A 9,434-nucleotide genomic window follows, 5' to 3' on the forward strand; every position below is an offset into this window, starting at 1 on the left:
TTTTGTTTTCTTGTCTTATTCACTTAAAACTGAACAACTTAACTTGATACTGAACATGACTAAAATCCTAATACGAAGACATTTTACGGTCAGGTTTTCCATCAGAGCACATTTTGCCTAACTAACAATGATTAAATGATAAACTAAATAATTTCTAAAATTAAATTTATATTGTTTAATTTAACTTTATAATTTCCACAACATTGACTAGCCCAAAGCTTTTATGGTCACAATCCAAAACTTAAATCCCTATTTTTAAAATTGGGCCATGTCCTTCCGCCAGTATTTCAGAGACATGTGAGCTGCCATCTTGAATTGGTGACAGCATTTACGCCCAGACGCTACCTTCAAATGGGGCTCACAGTGTAAATGAGAATATTTTAATTTCCTTAAACATACAAGGGATATAATAACAGTATAACATTTTTTTTTCCAACAACTATGTAATTTAACTTAGCCTGGGAATTTCCTCCATTAAGTTACTCTGTCATTAGCCTAGCACTGATGTTCTGATTATATATGACCCATGTTACCAACTGAGCGCCAATTGAACAGTAAAGCTAGGCGTCATGTCCTGCCCACATATGAGCACACACCAGATGAACTTCATGAATCTTAGCTGATTTGGACTATTGTTGATGCTAGCTGTACGTTTAGCATTTTCCAGATAAAATTTTGTAAGCAGCTGATCGTTGCTATGTAACAACTTCCCACCAGCACCAGCATTAGCTTGTTTATGCTAGCTTTCAAACAAACTTAACTTACTCCCAAGTGCTTAGACACAGGCAGTGAGAAATCATTTGACTAAAGACAGAAGCAGCTCTTTGACATTCTCATGTAGAATTCATTAACTGAGGACTGTATGTGCCATTATCTAAGCAACTGATCAGGCCATGCTGATCAGAAATATGTAAAATAGATCAAGCTATAACATGATAAGCGGTTGTTAGTATTCATAAAAACATAAAGTATGATACATTTATTTTAACTGTACTGTGGTTTGTTTTTAGTATGACCCATACTGCAAATAGTCGGTGGCATCGAGGGCAAGACAAGAGGCGACACCCCACCCCCAGCTCACTGTTACACAAATACTGGTTGTAAATGTGATCATCAGCACAAGATGGCAGCGCACATTTCTGAGATATTTTGGCTTGTTCGTTATTGCCTGTTTATAAAAATGTCTTTAAATATGACATTTAAATATCATTAAACATCAGAACTAATGACAACAGCTGTAAAGGCCTAAGATTTCTATCTGAAGTTTAACAGACAAAGTTCAGTAAAGTGGACAATTTTGTTTATTGTGGAGTTTAATGTTAAAGTCATTTGTAATGTCTCAAAGAGTAGAGGCAGTATGTGACCTAGGAAGACCCAATAGTATACAGTGCATGTGTGAAAGAGGGCAAGACAGAGCAAGTCCGGGAGAGAGAAAGGGGGCGGGAGATATATATTTTGCTGCCTATAAAGCTCACCGTGCTTCTTGTTTTAGGGACTTTAGCAGAAGTGAATCCTGGCTGTAAGAAATGATCAATAAAATACGTCAAACTGAGGAAGTTGTCCGTTGTATTTGTGTTCACATTTCTATAAAGGCCGGTCACATCTTGTGCAGAACATGTCCTTTTATAGAATCATTGTGTAATAACCCTGAGATACAGTATCTCGGTCCTCATCAAAAAAGGCACCAACGCTGACAAGACTTCAAATGACTAGGTGGCACACATCTATGTGATTTATGGTTTACACATGGCTGTCATTTGTTCCATTTGTCAGGATGTGTTGCTTCCTGTTGCCTTTTCTTTTGGTATCTAGATATACAGATGAAGTGTAGTTGTAGTTTCCACTGATGCTGTTGTTTTTTTGACATAAGTGATAATGTCCACAAGTCACCAACACTGCAATGTATGTTGTTCACAACATTTACAACTCTCACTTTCACTGAGAAACGTACTACAAATGTACTATGAACAGAATGCAGTGGAACAACACATCTCATACAACTTAAATGCATGTAAAACCTTTGGCTCATACTTACTGACTGTCATGTCAATGGGCTCATATCATGAGGTGGTGAAACTCCAAGCTGATGGCCAGCTACTGTTGGGCTGTCGATGAGGCCTTAGTTTTTGTGGAGAGGAAGGAGATGGATCTGTTATCTTATCCTAGGAACCCTCCCTCTCTCAGCTCACATAGCTCTATCTCTCTGTCTATGTATTTGACCTGGCAATGTCTTCTACTTCTTGGTAGGGGTTGAACTGACTGGCTGACTACTCAACGTCACTGCTGTGCCATAATGCCTTAAGCAGGGGGTCGACAAAGTGAAGGACAAAGTGAGTCACTGCAGCAAACTAGCAATAATACTTCACTAAAGACGAAGCCCATTCTACTGTGATATGCAGAAAATGTTAACCATTGCTGAAATACAACAAATGTACCACTGCATTGCGCACTCATCTGAAAAGGCATCCGCTAATGTTTGCAGAGTAACGGTCCAAATCCTCTCAAGGACAGTCAGTTACCGTGTCACCTGTGGTAGAAGGAGGCCGCACACACAAACAATTTGATGGTGAATTTCATTGTGTTAAGTGATTAGACCTTTAGCTGCTCTACAGGCTTCCAAATTATGCTACTTTTTTTCATCCCACCTACATTATGTTATCTCACAAAACACTGAAGTACCATTAAATGCTACTAACGGTGCCAATTTATATAGGCTAAACATATCTGCTGCACACAGTATGTTTATGTTCAGTTATGTTGTGTTCTATTAGTTGACTTTTTTGCTGTGGTTGTAAAGTGTTTTTTTGTTTGTTTTTTTCACCCTGGCGAAAGCCTCCATAGCTTCCTTTGTGTGAAACGCTACAATATGTATTCAGATGTCATTGTTGCAAAGCATTACGTTCTGCTTTGTCTTTATTTGTGATGTCATCGACTAATCGGCATTGACTCAACCTCTACTTCTCGTCTTGCCCACACAATATGCTTTTTCAGGGGACTTTGATCCCTCTAACTGGTGCTTGAATTTATCAAACCGGTTTATGAAACAAGAAATGGAGGACACAAAATTACAGAGTCATCTAGAGTGAATAAACAGTAGACCAGCATTCAGGAGAGGTCAGCTTTGTACGGCATCCAGCTATTAGCAGCTCTTCCAGTTTTCCTTTTTGAATGATGAATATAGACCACTGCCATTTGCTGGTCTGAAGAGGTGTTGTTTTTCACACAGACAGAGCGTAGACTGTTTATTTGTTGGTGAGGTCTGTTTCCAACCTCTTCATAGCTGTGGTGAGACCGCACAATTCTGGTCAAAGGTCAAATCAGCCAGCCTGGAGGAGTTTGACCTCCAGAAGACAAAGGCTCATTGAGGTCAGTGACATCTGTCACATCTCATTTCATTTTAGATTCTTATTGGGTACCAAGTTCTACACGTGCAACCAGCTCAACACTGCAATGCAGAGGTACAAATGATGCCATTTTAATCAAACACATTAAATCTGTGGTTGTACAGGGCGGCAAGGAAACAGTAATGAGGTGTCAAACAGGAAGTTCATTGTGGCGACTTGTGCTTCAGGTATTTGCCGTCATGGTCAGCAGCAGGAACTATGACTGGAGCAACTCATATCCTAACATGCAGAAATAACACACAACTACACCAAAACATAAAGTTTTCAAGATTCAAGATCACTTTATTGAACATATATGAACTAGACATATACCAGTTTTGCTGTAATAAGTGTCTACTCATAGGAAAACAAATACTCTGTATAACTCCAGGGTATGGAATCTGTTTTCTACATTAAAGTAATCCATTTGGCACCTTAGTTTGTCGGTTGGTGAAAGTCACTTTGAGATGCAGTTGTGTGTTATAATATCATGCATCAGAGTCATTATGGTCTGTCTTTAAATCTGGAGGACTCAAAATGACATATGCGTGTTTCCTTTAGCCCGCAGCCTGATTCCCCGCCTTCAAAGCAAAAGTTCAAATATTCATCCAGGGTCAAGCACATTCAGATCTTCCACCAGTGGAAGGGTGGCGTGGGGTGTAGATGGTGCTCGACAGAAACTAAATCAGTCACACTGAAAGTTTATGACCTTATGTTGAGGTTAGACAAGGTCACAGACCTATGTAAATATAACTAATGGCCGATGAGAGTTTACAGTGGTGAGGTGGGTTGATAGGCTTTCTTTACTTCTTCTTTTTTTTTTTTTAAATCTCCTTTAGCACATATTAGTTGATTAATTAAATAACCATGAAACTTAAATAGCTATGAAAAGATGTAAATATTTCACATGGTGCCTTAAATTCTCCCTTTTTGCATGCTGAAAATATGCCATCGGCTATATGATGTCTATAATAATCTAATGTGGAAAGGTTTGTGGTTTTGCATGTTTTTCAGAACTCTAAAAAGGCTTGAAACTGTGTGTGTGACAATCCTGAAGGCCATTAAATGAGTCATCAGACTGGACACCTCACTGCTCTTCTTCAGCTCTGTAGACATTTTGCAGACTGGAACAGTATGCCCGTTTCTGGCTTTGGGTTGATCTGGAGCTTTTATCTCTCAGATGAATGGAAACTAGATAGTTTGATTTTAACATTTCCACTGGATCAGGTGCAGCCACACACATAAAACACAAATATCTGTGTGAATATTGCAGTTCACTCCAGTAATCCGTCTATAAATGCTTTATCTCATTTGTGCACGGGAGACAATTATCAGAAATAACAGGTCGTGTGAATGAAGATAAATCTGGGGAATATAGTCAATGACCTAACATCACAGAACTCATGTTATCTAAACATCGGACTTGTGTGCTTTGTAGTGTGGTCTTGAAAAGTTTGCAGCTTTGGGTGGATGTGGGACGGTCATTTTGGAATGGTGGCCACAAAATGCACATGTGGCTTTCCCAAGTCCACATAAGTAACCACACGGTGCATCCTCAATGAAATGGGAGGGGCAAGTACACATCCAGGTATTCAGACTGTACTTGGCCTGATGTATTTTTACCAGAACACATGTACAGACGGGAATTCATCCTGAGAAATGCCCTTGATATGGTGTCTCCAGATGTCGCCTACTTGGCAGAGCCTGACTCCTGACTAGTTAAAATATGGAAATATTAAGGAGGAGGGGTGACAACTAGGCAGACAGTTAGTGTTCCTGCACCCAACGGTCACTCAAAGCAACAAGCTCTCTAAATTATGTAAAGGTTTACGCTTTGTAATAAATCATTTTAAACAACCCACCTATGTTTCAGTTAGTTTTCTTTCAGTTTATCTACAACCCTACGACAGAAATATTTGCACAACAACTGTCATGAATTCTATTGACGGTCCTCAGGATGAATCGTAATGACTTTTTCTGAGAATCTGGAAGGTTTTTGTTGCCAGCTATTAGATGGATGAATGTTCCTATTTTTCTTTTCTCACATCATTGTCATCAGGTCAAATATATATGCTTCATATGCTAGCACTGTTCTTAACAGCCTGTTCACATCAAACTCAAAGGACAAATATAAACTTGCAGAGCTTCAAATACTGTACGTCCCAATTAAGCACCACATACAGAATATACAACACACACAGTCAACATTAAGGACAAAGGGAGGCCATGCTGTATTTTGCAATTCGTCAGTTTAGGTATGAGCAGCCTACGGAAGGTAGGCTGAAGGTGTGTGTAAAAAGTGAAACAGATGGTTTTGCCAGGAGGACACACACACACACACACACACACACACACACACACACACACACACACACACACACACACTCACTCACACACACCCTTGTATGGCCATCTTTGTGAGGACGCTCATTGGCATAATGCATCCCCTAGCCCCTTACCCTAACCCTAACCATCTCAACTAAATGCTTAACCCTAACCCCAACCATAACCTAAATGTAACCTTTACACTAAAATTGAGTTTTAACCTTCAAAACAGCCAAAAAGTGAGGCCAAAAAGGCGAGGACCAGCCAAAATGTCCTCACTTCACACAAATGTCCTCAATCTGATGGTATAAAATTTAAGTGGTTCTTGGAAAGATAGCTGCACAAGTACACACACACACACAGAGCTAGGGCATCAAGGGCCAGAAGTGGGAAACAGCAACACCAGAACAGCCTGGCAATAGCCCCAAAGACTCTCATTTATGCAGTCAGAAGAAATAAAACTCTATCACATTTAACTTTGCTCATCTCCAGTTCATTTTGTGGATGCGCTTAAAGCAAAGTCTATATGTATATATATATATATATATATGTATATATATATGCCACTCTTTCCAATACATTTATTTTATGTTATGTTTTCCCAGCTGGGAGATATTCTCTTAAACCGCCTGTATCCTTAAAACTAATGTGTGCATAGTGTGCAAGTTTTGCCTCTAGCTTTGATGATACAAACCACCACAGAGGCCTTGCACTCTATCACGTTTACCTTTGAGACCTCGACGCAAATTCTTGAATATACTAAAAGTAACTGGTAAATGTTTCGTTTGCATTTGCATTGGAGTTGATAGACAGATGTAAAGACCGTGAAACATGAGCTCTGATTTTATAGCTGTATCATCTGTAAAACTAAACTGCTCAATAAAAGATGTTTGGATGAACTTGAGGTCAGGCGTCAGATAGACAGACAGGTAGATGCCCCGGGTCACTGCAACATAAATCCCTTATAACCATGAGTCACCTGAACATTTCAGGTGCAGACGTCAAAAGATAAGAGGAGTGTAAACAAATATTCATCAAGGTGTGCTTCACATGTACTCTGGCACCGGGACGTCTCAGTCTGGGTGTAAATGTTTTTCTTTACTGTGCTGACTCACTCTTGCCGTAGAGAAGCCCTCTTTCTTTCTCCTTTCACTCTTGCAATTGATAGACGATTAAAATGGACAAAATGGAGTTCTGGTTTATGCTGAGTCTTAACAAAACAATGAGTCAATCTTTCAGACTATTGTGTGTTTAAATGTGTTAAACCAACAACAACAAGGATCACAATTGTCTCACAAAGATATTTTTATGGGTGACTAACTGGGAAGAAGTTTGTTTGTGAACTTGTTCTGTCATTGTCTTTAACATCCGTGCCTGGAACTCTGCTGTTTGGAAATGCTCATGTGTACAGATGGGCACAGTGATATCTAAAACGTTTGGTACTAAATCTATTTTTGGAACACAGATACCAGTGTTGTAAATCGATTAAAAATAATCTATCCACTTAATGTTAGGTCACACAGTTGACTCATAAAGAAGTGCAGACGGATCACCCTTTTTTTTTTTTATTACAGCGCTACTCAGTGCCAGTGAAGACACTTCCCATAGTACGATGACTAAAGTCAGTGTAGCATTGTTGTGCTTCATTTCTGAATTAGTTTGAACAGGTTCAGCCACATCGTGTTTACTGACTCATTTTTAAGGCTCTTATTGATACATTTACAGCACACTTTTCATGAGTAGAAATTATTTTTTTTTGATTTATAGTCTGAAAATACTCCCAATTGTATCACATCCATTAGCCCAATCGTGTGGAAGTTCACGTACTGTAATTTTTTTATATTCTTTTATTTTACAGAAAGTTATTTCAACTGGCGTAAACTCTCGTGCCTGCAGTTGATATTTGATAGGACGTGTTTGAACTAAAATCCCTATCTTTTTGTGTTTTTGTTGCCTAAACCTAACCAATCAGTGCCTGAAAGTGTGTGTGTGAAAGAAAAGAGTGAGTGAAAATGAAACGTCTGTGTAAGAACTAAACGTGAAAAGTTATGATCCAACACAAGAATATAACCTCGGCCTATCTGTCTGGTGAGAGTCCTGAGAGTGACTCGAGCCGCCCCCTCCAATCCAACCCCGTGTTGTGGACTTTCGTGTTTCTACCAATGTGACGTAGTTATTATCATTGTGTCGATCAGTAGCGAGAAAAAAAGAAAATGTTTCCTCACAAACTGCGTTGACACAGTTGTGATGTCTTTAAAAGCAAGTGGTAGGCAAGCGAAACACCTTATTTAAAAGTTTCCACCAATATACAAAAATACGAATGACCTCGGTCAGTGCCCTAACACACCTTTTTGATTAGAGCCTTTGAGTTGCAGGTTTTCTGTATTTTTCCTAAATGCATTTAAGTCAGTTTTTTATCTACAGTATTACAGCATAACAAGAAACATGGATGTAGTATTGTTTGATATTTCATTGCAACAAATTCATGCTTGTTTTGTCTGTCCATCGTCATATCTCCTAATTGGTTCCATTTTTATTGCTGCAAAGACGAACGGCCCATCACTTTTTATCTGCAAGCGGGCCGACCAGTTGCGACGTAAGTGTGCCAAGATGCAGTACAAAGTCTCATCTTGTGTGTCAGATCGTAAGTAGAACCAGACTGCTGTGTTCATCACAAGAACCATGTTATATAAACACTGAAAACAAGTGACTCTTCAGATATTTTGGCAACGAGTGCTTCAGCTTCAGTTTGTCCTGAAGCTGAAGCGCACACACGCACGCTCAAAAGACACAATTAATGTTGAAAATATTAGGATTTTGTTCCCCTGACTTTTTAACATTTAACAAGCAACTTTGCAGCATCATTTTTCTTTGAAACTTCTTTTCTAAACATTATCGTGAATTTATTTTCCTGCTTTGTTTTTATTTCCTTTGGATTCGATGAGTTTACAGAGATTCTTGACTGGATAATACAAACTAAATGACCTTGTAGTGTTTGTGTGTGCGTGTGTGTAGCTCAGTCACTGCACTGCCTCTGTCGTCTGTGAAGCGTCGACCGAGAATACGCCCAGACATGTCTAAGAGCAACCTTACACACACACACACACACACACACACACACACACACACACACACACACACAAACACACACACACAAGTACACACTCTAGTCTACATGCTGCACACACACACACACACACACACACACACACACTCACACAAACACAAATACACACTCTAGTCTACATGCTGCATGCGTACAGAGAATAAGGGACGCACAATCTTCTATAAAAACACACGCACATATTCAAGGACTGTGGTTAAAGCTAGCGGCTCAGCTGTCTTACAGCCCAGATAAGACAGTCCTGGGCTGGGCCTCACTCTGACACCATGGACTCCTTCAATGGTAAAATTAATAAACAATGACCTCAGTGACATGGAATATGGAATATATAAATAAATAAATAAAAATAAATAATAATAATAATAATAATAACAATAAAAACTTACAATTACATTTTCACTTTAACTGTGGTATTAACAACAAAGCAAAATTCATGTTCTTGTATATCTAAATAGCTCAAGAATATCAAACTAAAACTCTGGCTAGACATTGCTGATAGCGCTTTCACACATGAGCAGTTTTGTACAAACAAGTGCTGGTGCATGTTCTACCTGGTTTTGTTCATCTGGTTTAGAATAAAGCTGTGGTGCAGACTAAACTGC

General features: G+C 39.1%; 1 long non-coding RNA gene across 1 annotated transcript in view; it reads left to right on the forward strand.

Moving 5' to 3' along the window:
- LOC125019194 overlaps positions 1–9,150 on the forward strand; it is an 84,911-nt gene extending 75,761 nt beyond the window's left edge. The window contains exons 5-6 of the long non-coding RNA XR_007114042.1: positions 1,011–2,330; positions 4,398–9,150. This is a non-coding gene — a long non-coding RNA (uncharacterized LOC125019194). The remainder of the gene's footprint in view (positions 1–1,010; positions 2,331–4,397) is intronic.
- The last annotated feature ends 284 nt before the right edge of the window (positions 9,151–9,434 follow it).

The sequence above is a fragment of the Mugil cephalus genome, chromosome 13 (assembly GCF_022458985.1).
Source record: "Mugil cephalus isolate CIBA_MC_2020 chromosome 13, CIBA_Mcephalus_1.1, whole genome shotgun sequence".
Lineage (NCBI taxonomy): Eukaryota > Metazoa > Chordata > Actinopteri > Mugiliformes > Mugilidae > Mugil > Mugil cephalus.